At 43.8% G+C, this 15,731-nt stretch overlaps 1 pseudogene; it reads left to right on the forward strand.

Moving 5' to 3' along the window:
* Positions 1–13,724, forward strand: part of LOC111971405 (xenotropic and polytropic retrovirus receptor 1 homolog) — a 98,845-nt pseudogene extending 85,121 nt beyond the window's left edge.
* Positions 13,725–15,731: the final 2,007 nt, after the last annotated feature.

Here is a 15,731-nt window from a genome sequence, read left to right on the forward strand (position 1 = left end):
ACATAAGGTGGCATAGTTTAAAGTGGCTAGTGAATACATGTATTACATAAAGATGGCAAGATGCAGTAGATGATATAGAGTACAGTATATACATATACATATGAGATGAGTAATGTAGGTTATGTAAACATTATATTAAGTGCATTGTTTAAAAGTGGCTAGTGATACATTTTACATACATTTCCATCAATTCCCATTATTAAAGTGGCTGGAGTTGAGTTAGTATGTTGGCAGCAGCCACTAAATGTTAGTGGTGGTGTTTAACAGTCTGATGGCCTTGAGATAGAAGCTGTTTTTTTCAGTCTCTCGCGTCCGTGCTTTGATGCACTGTACTAGCCTCGCCTTCTGGATGATAGCGGGTAGGAACAGGCAGTGGCTCGGGTGGTTGTTGTCCTTGATGATCTTTTATGGCCTTCCTGTGACATCCGGTGTGGTGGTTCCTGGAGAGAGCCCGCAGGTTTTGGTAGCGGGCCGTGTCAGTGGCACTGTATTGTCCTCAAAGCGAGCAAAAAAGTTATTTAGTCTGTCTGGGAGCAAGACATCCTGGTCCGCGACGGGGCTGGCTTTCTTTTTGTAATCCGTGATTGACTGTAGACCCTGCCACATACCTCTTGTGTCTGAGCTGTTGAATTACGACTCTACTTTGGCTCTATACTGGCAATAGCTACACTGTTTGTTTCCGGTCACCTTGCCCTGGTTAAAAGCAGTGGTTCGTATTTCAGTTTCGCYCGAATGCTGCCATCAATCCACGGTTTCTGGTTTGGGAATGTTTTAATCGTTGCTGTGGGTATAACGTCTCCGATGCACTTTCTAATGAACTCGCTCACCGAATCAGCGTATTCGTCAATGTTGTTGTTGGACGCAATGCGGAACATATCCCAATCCACGTGATCGAAGCAGTCTTGAAGCGTGCAATCAGATTGGTCYGACCAGCGTTGAACAGACCTGAGCGCGGGAGCTTCTTGTTTTAGTTTCTGTTTGTAGGCTGGAAGCAACAAAATGGAGTCGTGGTCAGCTTTTCCGAAAGGAGGGCGGGGGAGGGCCTTATATGCGTCGCGGAAGTTAGAATATCAATGATCCAGGGTTTTACCAGCCCTGGTAGCACAATCGATATGCTGATAGATACTATCAATACTATCAATACTAATCTGAAGACATACACTAGGGTTTTTTTCTGATCATATTTCCAAGGACAATGTGTATACTGCTTTATAAAGGAAATTTACAGAAAATGTGATAGTTTAATGCCTTTGTGTCTTCTGTAGATTGCTGGTTTCCTGGGCGTGCTGTGGTGTATGAGCATCCTGTCCTGTCTGTACTCTGAGTACACCATGCTGCCCATGCAGGTGAACCCTCTCATCCTCTACGGCTTCATGCTCCTCTTCCTCATCAACCCCTTCAAGACTGGCTACTACAAGTCCCGCTTCTGGCTGCTCAAACTGCTGGTGAGCTCCTTCTCCACTGSAACTACTGCATTATAATGATGATATTACATCAGTACAATGAAACCTGACTCAACTGGTGTTTGTGTGTGTACAACAATGTATTTGATACCTATCTCACATTCTATATTGTGTTCCATGTATTCGGCTTATCTTTTCTTTGTCTGATGTTTACTGGCTTGGGTGATGGGGGGTAGGAGGATTCAGTGTGTGTGCGAGACAGAGGCCAGTGGGGTGAGGGATAATAGGATACAGGCGTGTCCCTGGGGATGTGGCGACTGTGACTGTGCAATCATTACAGGGATGGATCCATCAGTATGCTGCTCCTCCAATCTTCCCCATCTCCCAAGCATCCCCATCCCTCTCCAGCTCTGATTGGGCCCCACTTGGGCCTGTGCACCATTCTAGAGATGCACACGCCCACACTGAACACAGGCGCTAACCAAAATCAAGGAACAAATCAAGACAGATTGTCTGGTGTGTTAGTTTACGCAATGAATACATTTAAAATCATTTTTATCCTCTGGATGTCTTTGTATGATTGGGATGTTGTGGAGATCAATAAGGACATAGATTGACATTCGGAAAGTATTGCGACCCCTTGACTTTTTCCACATTTTGTTACGTTACAGCCTTTTATCAAATGGATTAAATCGTTTTTTTGCCTCATCAATCTACACACAATACCCATAATGACAAAGCAAAAACAGGTTTATAGACATTTTTACAAATGTATAGAAAATAATACACTGAAATATTCAGACACTTTACTCAGTACTTTGTTTAAGCACCTTTATGACGCTACAAGCTTGGCACACCTGTATTTGGGGAGTTTCTTCCATTCTTCTCTGCTGATCCTCTCAAGCTGTCAGGTTGGATGGGGAGCATCGCTGCACAGCTATTTTCAGGTCTCTCCAATGATGTTCGATCGGGTTCAAGTCCGGGCTCTGGCTGGGCCACTCAAGGACATTCAGAGACTTGTCCCAAAGCCACTCTTGRTTTGTCATGGCTGTGTGCTAGGGTTGTTGTCCTGTTGGAAGGTGAACCTTCACCCCAGGCTGAGGTRCTGGCACTCTGGAGCAGGTTTTCCTCAAGGATCTCTCTGTACTTTGCTCTGTTCATCTTTGCCTCGATCCTGACTAGTCTCGCAGTCCCTGCCTCTGAAAAACATCCCCACAGCATGCTGCTGCCACCACCATGCTGCACCATAGGGATGGTGCCAGGTTTCCTCCAGACGTGACGCTTGGCATTCAAGCCAAAGAGTTCAATCTTGGTTTCATCAGACCAGAAAATCATGTTTCTCATGGTCTGAGAGTCCTTTAGGTGCCTTTTGGCAAACTCCAAGCAGGCTATCATGTGCCTTTTTACTGAGAAGTGGCTTCCGTCTGGCCACTCTAAAGGCCTGATTTTTGGAGTGCTGCAGAGATGGTTGTCCTTCTGGAAGGTTCTCCCATCTCCACAGATAAACTCTGGAGCTCTGTCAGAGTGACTATCGGGTTTTTGGTCTCCTCCCTGACCAAGGCCCTTCTGCCCCGATTGCTCAGTTTGGCCGGGCGGTCTGCTCTAGGAAGAGTCTTGGTGGTTCCAAACATCTTCCATTTAAGAATGATGGAGGCCACTGTGTTCTTGGGGACCTTGAATGCTGCAGACTGTGGGATCTTATATAAACAGTTGCCTTTTACAAATCATATCCAATCAATTGAATTTACCACAGGTGGGCTCCAATCAAGTTGTAGAAACATCTCAAGGATGATAAKTGGAAACAGGATGCACCTGAGCTCAATTTCGAGTCTCCTAACAAAGGGTCTGAATACTTATATAAATAAGGTATTTAATACGTTTGCAAGAAATTCTAAAAACCTGTTATCACTTTGCCATTATAGGGTATTGTATGTAGATTTGTGAGYATTMTTTTGTATTTAATCCATTTTAGAATAACGTAACAAAATGTGGAAAAAGGGAAGTGGTCTTAATACTTTCAGAATGCTTTGGTATATAACAGGTTGAATCAATACTGCAGCTCAGACAATCTGGGGACTGGGTGAGGCTGCATAGTGAGGCTGCATAGTGAGGCTGCAGAGCATACAGAGAGGTGGGCTGGTGAAATGTCAGGCTTGACCTGGAGGCAAGAGGGAGAGAGGATCATTCCCATTCAGCCACAGTCTCATTCACAGACCCCAGATAACATAATCCAGTCTCAACAAAAACCATACCTAAAACACTAGTTAACCCAATCTTGTTAGACTACATTAAATCAAACCGCTACAGAGGCACTGCTCTTCAGCTGACCCGGTGCTGATCCCAGACTGTCATGTTTAGGGCATGTGTGGTGTGTCAGGTTGGATACTGTGTGTGTCAGCGATACTATTGCTGGTGTGGCAACAGCCCTGTTGAATGAGATTGACACACTCCAACTAGAGCCTCGTTAGGCTTTTCCATACGTATCCACCAGTTCATTTACTGTAGGGAGATGCAAGAATTGCTGGTTGCTTCAGGGCTCATGCCCTCAACACGTTCCAGCTCATTTTGCTCTGCCCTCTCCCCTTCCACTGCTCTAATACCCTGTACATGACAGCCTCATTAGCTGCATGACAATGAGCTTCCTCCATGTTGAAGTCTTGTGTACACGGTTGGAGCCGAGGTCTCTGCGTTTGTGTCCCTTCTCTTTTGTTAATTTGTACAGTCTGTTTTGCCTTGATGTGAGACAAGCATGGGAGCTCTAGTAGTATTAGTATGCAGAGGTATACTTGAGACAGAGGAGCTGTCAATGTTTTCCTAACCTTAGACTATTTCAATAAGCATTGCAASCCCCCKSRCCCCCCCCCCCCCCCCTTAATCCTGTGTCTTGTATGAGACTAATAAATCTGTCTGTCTCCCCAGTTCCGTGTGTTCACGGCGCCGTTCCACCGCGTGGAGTTTGCAGACTTCTGGCTGGCCGACCAGCTCAACTCTCTGGTGATTGTACTGATGGACCTGGAGTATCTCATCTGCTTCTACAGCTTTGAGCTCAAATGGACCGACCGCAAAGGCCTCCTGCCCATGTTCAACGGTGAGTTAGAGCACTGGCTCCCTTTAGGTAGGTACTAGTTATGGTCTAAGTACAGGACTGGGGTGAGGTAATAGCTGAATGTATGTTACCTATATATTATGCTGGTTCATCAGCTCTATTTGAACTCATTTATAACAGTGTTGTTTTGTTTGGGAGATATGTACTGAGTCTAAATGGTTTAGCTCGATCTGACTCCGGTCAATAGACACTGTTGTCCATGTTCAGTGGGGTCTGTCTGTTCTGTCTGTCTGTGAAATTAGTCATTAATGGTTCTCCTCAGTAGTCTGCAGCCTGACAAATCAGCAGCCAGGTAATTGATTGGAAACGTTTGGGTCCAGCTAGCCTCTGCCGAGTCCCCAACAACTGGATGTTCCGGTTTTCAGGCGACACTCCATCTTAACTCCTCCTCCACATTTACTGGATTGGTTGAACAGTGCAGAAGAGAACCTCCCCCGACAACCTCTCCCTCTCGTCAAGACGAGTGTCTAGGGCAGCGGTTACCAAACTAGTGATGCCTGTATGAAAATGGGGTGGCGGGAGAATTTCCAAAATTCTGAAAAAATACAAAGCATTCACGGGTCATTACGGAGAGGATTTGGTTCCTGACAGAAAGGGAATACCCTGCCGTCTCCCTCAGAGCATTAAAACTCATGGTACCCTTCGCCAGCTCATATCTGTGTGAATCTGGATTCAGCAGTGCTCTCGTCTACATTAAAACCAGATATTGATCCAGGTTGGATGTGACAGCAGAGATGACCACGTCCCCTGACTTTGAGAAGTTCAGACGCGACATGCATCAAGCACACCCATCTTGTCCATGGTGGTGAYACGAGACATTATGTCAGACTTATTTGTAATTGACTGTCTTAGCCCCAAATTAAAAGTATGTGATCGTGAGTTGAGAAGACAATTAAAAATACTGTTAGAATGTTTTGCAATTGACTGCCATAGCCCCAATTAAAATAAGTTAACATTGTCTGTTAATTACATCTTTTTTTGGTTGGGGTCATGAGAATTTTCAGATATCAAAATGAAGTCATGGATGAAAAAAGGTCCAGCAATGTGACTTTCATGCTGATTAGCTGTCCACTCAGAGAGGGCTGTTACTGCTCTGTGTGTGGGAGGGATGGAGAGAGAGCAGCATAGTGCAGAATGACAATGAGTCTGGGACTACAGACATATATAAATATATATTTGTTTTTAAGTAGTCATTTAGCAGACGCTCTTATCCAGAGCAACTGCATAAATTTTTGTTCATACTCGTCCCACATGGGAATAGAACCCACAAGCCTGGTGTTGTAAGCGCCATGCTCTACCAACAGAGCCACACGGGAGCAACCTGTGTGAGTCCATTAATGTCCATCATGGCATCCTCCCATTCCAACAGAACAGTACAACAGTTCTAGCTGTAAGAATGGTTGATACCAGAACCATATACACAATGTAAATATGGATGTGGTTGTTACCAGAACCATAAACACAATGTAAATTGGATTGTGGTTGATACCAGAACCTAAACACAATGTAAATATGGATGTGGTTGATACAGCACAATAATACCAATGTAATACAGATTGGGTTGATACCAGAACCATATACACAATGTAAATATGGATGTGGTTTGATACCAGAACCATATACACAATGTAAATATGGATGTGGTTGATACCAGAACCATATACACAATGTAAATATAGATGTGGTTGATACAGAACCATAAACACAATGTAAATATGGATGTGGTTGTTACAGAACCATAACACAATGTAAATATGATGTGGTTTGATACCAGAACCATATACACAATGTAAATATAGATGTGGTTGATACCAGAACACATAACACAATGTAAATATGATGTGGTTTGATACCAGAACCATATACACAATGTAAATATGGATGTGGTTGATACAGAACCATATACACAATGTAAATATGGATGATAACAGAACATAAACACAATGTAAATATGATGTGGTTTGATACGCAAGAACCATAAACACAATGTAAATATGGATGTGGTTGATACCAGAACCATATACACAATGTAAATATGGATGTGGTTGATACCAGAACCATATACACAATGTAAATATGGATGTGGTTGATAAATGTTTGAATGTTTATGTTGTTGATAATTTTCTCCCCCGTTCCGACCAGGTGATTACACATGCCATAGTTACTCCTACGGTCTCCGTGCCATCATCCAGTGTCTGCCCGCTTGGTTCCGTTTCGTGCAGTGCCTCCGTCGGTACCGAGACACCAAGCGAGCTTTCCCTCACCTTGTCAACGCTGGCAAATACTCCACCACTTTCTTTGTGGTCACCTTCGCCGCACTCTACAGCACCCACAAAGGTAAGGAGACAACCAACTCTCTGAGCCAGTTGGACAGTCAGGGGAGGATCATTGGAAGTGGAGTATTAGCAGATGTGTTATTGCGCTGTGGACTACAGACAGGGGTTTTGCTGTGATGGGAGGGGAATGTCAGGCTGAATACTGAGGCTCAGACCATCACAAGCTGTATGAAGAAACATAAATCAGAGATGACCTTGAGTGCAAATGGTTTGTCACTGGAATAAAGATGTCAACCCTGGATTTATTTTCTGTTAGTCGATGCCTCATTATAATAGAAATTGGAAAGTACAAAGCTCAACATTTCAGTCGCGAGAGAGGGAGGATAACATTTAGCATCAAGGAAGCTAAAGCTTGTCATTAGAATTCAAGACACTATTCTCCAGCTCCACAATTAGCCGCTGATTATTCTGATTCAGAAACGTTGTCACAAAAGAGGAAGTGTACAAAGACATCCCTTCAACATTCAGCCTTTCTGCTATCTCATCTTGGCTGCATAGATCTTTGTCCAAGTCGATAATCTCAAAGCAGTTTGCTAAGTGGTTTTTGCCATTTCATTATTTATATACTTGTTCATCAACGGTCAATATATTATATTTGTGCAAATGCCAGCTTTTAAATCTCAGCTCAACCTTTGAAAATGGTAAATGTTACTTCACAGCATGATTTTTTCTTCATTTTTCAATATAAATTCAAATCAATATTTGTGTTTCTTCTGTAACCTGACTCTTGGTTTGGCTGTGGGTTTGGAGGCAGAGAGGAGGTTTTAGGTTGTTAGGAAACGAGACCATTAAGGGCTTTTCCTCCTCCAGTCACTCCGTCCGTTCCTCTAGTCTTCAGCCCTGTGGACCCTGGACTAATGGGCACTCTTCATTTCATATGCTGTGTGAAGACCTCTTTCATCCCCCTCTTTTTGAATGAAGAGGTAGAGTCCGGGTCGTTAAATGAGAAGGGATGGAGGGAATATCCAGACTACAATGCCCAGTTAACCCGCTGTCTTTCAACTGCGTTGGCATGGGTACTAAATCTCTAATTTACAGAAAGTGAATGCACAGGGTGGCCATAGATATTTGAAGCATGTTCTCCATGGTCATTAAATTGTTCAGTCCAGTGCTCTTTATTGTTGCTAGACTGTATGTTGTTATGTCTGCTGTATAGGCCTACCGCCTGAAGTCTAGCCAGATGCGGAGGTGTGGTGCATCTCGGCCCCTGAGTTTGACAGTTCTGCTGTGACACAGTAAATGGGATACATAGAGTTAGGCCTGGACCGGAGCACCCAAATTACACAGCATCTGTTTCACCAGCAGAACAGAGCGCATAATGATCATCGGCCAGTATTGAATCATGTTCATGCCGTGCACAGTGGTAGTAAATCAGCATAGGAAATGCTGGCAGGGCTACCAGGTTGTGTATAGATATGTCACCTCCATTGTACATCCACAAAGTAGTGTTCTGTTGTTGCTTTGTGACCTCATTGATCCCAGTATTATATCACTACCACAGAGAATTGTTCTCTACTCACGTTGCAATAAATGTATAAGGTGAATCGATGCAGAGGGTAAAATGTACCCTCCTACTATTTAGGTATTACAATATAGTAAAGGAGTTGGATTCATGTAAATTAATACAGGTAAAAGACTGAATTTGTGCAGAGAAGTATTTGGCAGTCCTGTGAACAGATCAGTAAAGTAATAACAATCTATAAATATATCAAAGAACAATGGTGTTTATGCTGTCCCACTTGATGTTCAAGGGTATGTAGAAATGGGGGATTTCCTGATTTAGACTTTAGAATTTATAGTCCCTAGCACTACAGGATATTAAGCCTGACAGTAAGGCCAAATACTTTATTCAGGATCAATATGGGATCTGCTCTTGTACAGTAGTAGCTTCACTAAATGCTGTTTTAGATGCAGGAGAGCTGAGCAGTCATGCAAATGTAAGCCCTTAGGAATGCTTTCATGAACTGCCCAGGCCGTGGGGAGAGTAATACTGCAAGGTTAGCTGGAACGAGTAGCATAATTCTGGTGGAAGGACACTCACTGACTGATAGAGTGTGGGAGGGACAATGGATCGGGTAGATTACACGGCCTAGGTGAGACTGAGACAGACAAAAAGGAATAATAGACCTTTTGAGGAAGTGAGAGTCGAGCAATAATGAAGATACAAGAAAAAGTAGAACTAGTGTGAAGGATCAGCGAAAAATCTGATATGAGAGATTGAGAGGAGAGAGGGATGGAGGCAGGGGGAAGAGGATGGACTAGCTGGAGGAGAGTAAGCTGCAATAACTTGCCTGCGGCGAAACACATCTCTGGCGGATGCTGCTGGAATGGAAATGAGACCCAGGGCCAGGCTGGCTGACTGAATAGGATTTTATCACTCACATAGACACAAACATTGTCTACGTACACACAGCGGTAGATGCCTGAACCACTGTATATGAAAGACTTCGATTTAAGTCAAATTGTTCTCACACTCCCCCTGTCGGGGTCATGATACCCACTGAACTCTGCCTACTGTCTCTGGGACATACTGCCTATTATGATCAGCGTCATATTAAGTTGTAGATTGAGTTCAGATCTAACTACCGGTATCTGCAATAGAAATTCATATCAATGTAAATGATACTCCAACCACACAGGTAGTAATATCACTCTACACAGACTCACTACCAATCAGCCATGTGAAATCAACATGTCACCTTCCCTGACTCAATAACCTTTATTTGTCTTGCTAGGAGTCCGTGTCTGATTGGATAGGCTCTGTGAGGAGAGGGGGTGGAGATAGTGATGAGGCAGGCAGGTAATAGATTCTTTATCACCTGAACAGCAGTACAAGGCAGCCCAGGCAGGCGGCACCGTGGCAGATAACAACCCAAAGACAGATGATTGCTGTTCCCGTGTGCTTATTAACACCTTCAGTGGGAGGTCTGCCCTGGCCCTCTGGCCTTATGAAGTGTGTCTGTCACTGCAACGTCCCAATCTCAAATGGCTTTTAACCACTTAGGTGGTGGCTAGACACAAGCATTTAGTGAGCGTGACAGAAGCTAGTTACCCTCGATTGAGCTCCAGATGAATGACTAGCCACCCACACTAGAGCCTCTGAGGACATCAGATGGACATCAGTTCTACCGAGCCCTGGAGACCAATCAGAAGGCTTAGTGATGGAGGAGTGGTATCTTATATGCTCATTTTTATAGCGTTTTGATTTCACATCTATTTGTAACTGTTTGTTGATGCAGTAGTTTGATGTTGTGAAGATGCTCCAGTTTTCCTTCATATTTCTGGATTGATGTGTTGTTAACTATATTAGACGGCCTTGAATTTGTATTTGCGAAAGTCTTCCATTTACACATTTTTTGACACAGGTTTGTTCTACCAACTTCAATGAGTTTGTAATTTATATGTTTGCAATCCCAATTGCCGACTGTGTACACATCAGAAGTACATTTTGAAAGGGGTGTCGTGGAAATTCTTACACAGGGACACTTGAAGTCAATCTTAATATGAATCATTGTTTATTGTCAGCTCGCTGGAGAGGGTCCAACCAACCTAATGCACTATAGTACACATGTCAATCAGGAGCTCTGCCTGGGCAGTCCCAGCAGTTGTCGTATACACAGACAAGTTATATTTGCATGATTTAACATCATTAATGAATCATTACCGTTTTGTTTCATTCATGTGCCCGACCAATACTGCCTCATAACATGTGACAGACCAACACCTCAAGAGGCTTCTTCTCTCTAAGCTGAGACCTTGAAACTGAGATATCTTTAGTTTGTTCTCAAAACAAGGTCTGGGCGTACTGCCAAATTGCAGCTACTGATAGTGAGGATTTGTTCAGTCAGCCACTTGCATGAACACAGAAATTGTTTTTTTTTGAACAGCACATAAATAGAACACAGAAATTAGTTATAAGAAAAGCACAAACATTAAAATTCCATTACGGGGGGGGCACACGATATGGACGTTTTTAGGATGAATCTCAGCAGGGAATGTTGGTGTAATGTGGGGACACGCTACTGGATGAGGTAGTCTGATTCAGAGCCCACTGTCTGGGTGAGAGCAGGGCTGGAGGGACCAGTGTAAATCTCTGTGAAAAATGTCCCCTGTTCATTTCCTGGCGCCCTGGTGGCAGTAAGTGGGAGGCATTGACCATGACGGATGACACTGTCCCTGTCTGCTGTCTGTGTGGTCAGGTCAGACTGTGAATCTAACCAGTTTGTCAGTGAGCACATACAGACACACACACACACTGTCACTTTATGACCAAGGTCCAAAGTCTCAGCTCTTGTGAATCTTGATTACTTGTCACATTCCTTAGTTAATGGGAACAGTAACCTACACCAGCCTATTCGAAGATGCACAGTAGACTTACCCAGTGGATTTACCATAGCCATTTTCAGTTCAGTCAGTCAGAAATCTACACCTGGGTAAAGCTGGCTGGTGTGAATAGTTGTGATAAGAGTGGTTACGTAACATTGCGTGATGTGTCTCCCCAGGCCTAGGTGTCCTGTTGCTAGTGTCGGTGTGTGAGTCTGTCACACAGTGTTAGGCCATACTCTCGTTTATGTCACAGCGGGAGAGAGCTCTCTGTGAACGCTGGGTTCAGCCCAGAGCCTGGGCAGATCAGACTAGAATACCTCAGTCATCAATAATCCCCCAGGCATTTCAGGGTGTCACTGGAGCAGCATGGGAGTGTGGCCTAGTCAAAACACATAGCTATGACACAGGGAAATTAACATGACACTGCAGCACAGCTGGTCGCCGTTACCTTTGTTACTGGCATGAGGTCAATGTTCAAAAATAAATTAGAACATAATAAATCATTAAATAAATATAAATGCATTTGTATATTTAATAAGCATTTAATGTATATATATATATCTTTTTTGCAAAGATTTTTATTTGTAGTGAATTGCCAGACTGAAGGACACAACAACATATAGTTTCAAGAGCCTCTGAATAGTTTCCTAAGGATTAGCATGGTATTTTCCATCCATGGTAACCTGTCTCAGGAAATGTACTATTTATGGTACAAGTTCTCCCTCTAGTGGGGATAGTGAAGACCAGAGACACATTTATGAACAAGCTGCTGTCCAAGTCTGCAGTTCCAAGCAGACAACTTAGCTATGTTTTCTTCTTAATTATCAAGTTATATACTGACCGTACAAAACATTAGGAACACCTTCCTAATATTGAGTTGCACCCATTTGCCCTCAAAACAACGTCAACTTGTTGGTGCATGGACTCTACAAGGTGTCAAGTTTTCCACAGGGATGCTGGACCATGTTGACTCCAATGCTTCCCACAGTTGTGTCAAGTTGGCTGGATGTCCTTTGGGTGGTGGACCATTCTTGATACACATGGGAAACTGTTGAGTGTGAAAAACCCAGCCGCGTTGCAGTTCTTGACACACTCAAATCAGTGTGCCTGGCACCTTCTACCATACCCTGTTCACAGGAACTTAAATATTTTTTCTTGCCCATTCTCCCTCAGATTGGCATCCACATCGATTGAAGTGGATTTAACAAGTGATATCAATAAGGGATCATAGCTTTCACCTGGTCAGTCTATGTCATGGAAAGATCTGGTGTTCCTAATGTTTTTTTACACTGTGTATGCAGAGCGATTGTTCAAAACACTACCGTTATACAGACTAATGATGGACAAATGTCTTGTTTGTGCTTCACAGAACAAAAGCATTCTGATGCAGACATGTTCTTCTACCTGCTGATCGTGTTCTCAGCCGTCAGCTCCCTGTACACTCTGATCTGGGACCTGAAGATGGACTGGGGCCTGTTTGACCGTGGAGCAGGAGAGAACACCTTCCTCAGGGAGGAGATCGTCTACCCGCAGAAAGTGAGTATTACATACATATATATGACACACACACACACACACACACACCACACCACACACACACACAACACACACACACACACACACACACACACACACACACACACACACACACACACACACACACACACACACACACACACACACACACACACACACACATTCCTCTGACCTGATGACTGTTCTATTTTCCAGGCATACTACTACTGTGCCTCATAGAGGACGTGATCCTGCGTTTCGCCTGGACCATCCAGATCTCCCTCACCACCATGACCAACATCCCGTCTGTGGGAGACATCGTGGGCACAGTGCTGGCTCCTCTAGAGGTGTTCAGGTGGGTTGGAGCATCACAGTCTCTCTCTCATGCTCTCTTTCTCTCTCGCTCTCTCTCTTATATACCTCACTTTGAATCCACACACAGGCGTTTTGTCTGGAACTTCTTCCGTCTGGAGAACGAGCACCTGAATAACTGTGGTGAGTTCCGTGCCGTGAGGGATATCTCAGTGGCTCCGCTGAATGCTGACGACCAGACACTGCTGGACAGATGATGGACCAGGAGGACGGAGTCAGGAACCGCCAGGGCAAGAAGAGCTGGAAGCGCAGCTACAGCCTGTCTCTACGACGCCCTCTGATGTCCTCTCAGTACGAACCTCCTCTCTCTCTCTCACACACACACACGGCTAAGGCTAGGAGATTTTCCTGAAAACTTGACCTGAGTTTTTCCCGCTCAGGTCAATTGGTCAGGAAACCCTCAGGGCCCTCCGGGTTATGGCCATTGCCAGGAGTCTGTAAATGGTGGCCTTGTGTTTGTCTGACAGTATCCATGTGTGTGTTCCTTCTCGCGTCCAGATCATCCAAGAAGGACACCAAGGTGTTGATAGAGGATACGGATGATGAGGCCTTCAGCTGAGCCCAGGGCACCAGCTCTACACCCCAGTGATCTTATCACTCCATCACAGAGCTGCCTCACCACACACACACACACACACACACACAGACAAGACACAGACAGACAGACAGACACAGACAGAACAGACAGACACAGCACAGACGGAAGGAAAAGAAGGCAGACAGAGCAGCCAACAAGACAGACAGACAGACAGACAGCAGACAGAACAGACAGACAGACAGACAGACAGACAGACAGACAGACAGACAGACAGACAGACAGACAGACAGACAGACAGACAGACAGACAGACAGACAGAAAGAAAGAAAGAAACTAATATATACATGCACAGAGACACACACAACAATTAACTTACTCAAGCACAATCTCAGTATATGATATTGGTATAGATGAGGTGGAATTACACACACACAGTTCTGAGTTGTTCAGACCAAGAGGGATACACACAGGAACATATTGGAGAAAAAAACACCCAGACCTGGGATTTTCCAATGAGTACTTTTATTTTTTTAACAGACTCCTTTAGTTTATTTTCTTTATGTTAATACTTTTTAGTTTGTATATTTGTTTTTGTAGTTCTTTGCCATTTTTAAAGATGTAATAATAGAGAATAAACAACTGTTTACATGCATTTAGTATATCAGGATCAACAGGGATAAGACATATTAATCAAAAAGACTAATAATAACCAACCTGAGCATGGACTCTGGAACATTAACCACAGCATATCAACAACATCAACTGGTTTCAACCTGTTGCTTCTTTTTCTATTCGGCGTTTTGGGTTGATTTTGTTTATTGAGTTGTAATAATGAAGCCGGTGTAAAACCCTGGCGGCACTTGCAGGAAAAGTGCATTTCATACAAACAAACCAAAACAACTTGTACAAAAATATAATTTGAACATATTTGAGTCTGTTAAAGTGACTTTGTATATTTGTTCATGTGCGTTATTTGGATGTCAGAACTATTATGTACCCCATGTATTATTTAGAAGAATGACAATAGCTTGAGCATCTGTGCAATGATATTGATGTGTTTCTCAATGGTGGGAATGTTGTTAGACTTGTGCCATGCTTTCTAGAAGCCGTTGTTGTGGAAGAGTACAAACTCTTCAGGTGGCTCATTCCCCCTCTCATACAAGCCTGGCCCACAGATCAGATAGTCAGCAACACGGTACAACTTCAAAGTGATCTAATTAGCTCATGGCAAGTGCCCTACACGTGCAAAACTGTACTTTGCTTTTCTGCCAGACGTGTTATTTTAATTAATGTCATTCGCTGGCGTAGCATCAACCATCTGGCTAGCCTGAGAAGAATGGTCTGTTCTGTGCGGAGGTGGAGTTGAGGAGACTGAGTGAGCGTTTTTTCCATTTCTCTGCCCTTTAGGAAAACTATCCCATTCTCTTTTGATCAGTCAACAACTGAAACGGCACTGTGACTGTTTTTCTATTGCAGTGTTTTCTACTGATGGTGTGGGGCACTTTGTGTCTGTTCTGTTGTTGTTTTCCTATCAGCCTTCTCAGAACAGTGGCGACAGAGATCAGCTGACAGTGACCAGCGTTTCCACTGGGGTTTCTCTGACTGCGATACTGCCCAAGTGGGTCATGTGGAATCTTCACAGGATACTGTTGACATCTGAAGAGGGCTTTTCCACGGGAGGAATGCCCTGGTTAAACATGAGATCATCATCTGTCATGTCTGCTAGCCCTCTCACTCTCCAAATAACAGTCCTCACCCTAATCTCTGTCATCTCTCTGAAAGATCTAGGACTTTTACAACATAGCTGCTGCATCACCACTTTTGAATATAGAATGCATGCGTCATGTACAGTATCATAGGCCCTGGGACTCTGCATGTGTTTTTACTAGTGGTAGTGTTTGTCAGGCTTATTGACTAGAACAGGGACCAAGTGAGTGAGTTGTATCTCTGCTGTGTCAGGTGATCTCTAATCCTGAAAAGACCTTGCTGTGAAACAGTAGTTCTCAGATCAGATAGCCATGATTAAACGGGCCTGTCCTCCTTGGGTTGTAAGGCCTGCAGTATTTACTGGGTTTTAAGGGTTAGTTCACAGTTTCAAGTCTCAGTGGCCAAACATTCTGTTGAAGGTGAGGGTG

This window comes from Salvelinus sp. IW2-2015, linkage group LG13 (assembly GCF_002910315.2).
Source record: "Salvelinus sp. IW2-2015 linkage group LG13, ASM291031v2, whole genome shotgun sequence".
NCBI classification, from domain to species: Eukaryota; Metazoa; Chordata; class Actinopteri; order Salmoniformes; family Salmonidae; genus Salvelinus; species Salvelinus sp. IW2-2015.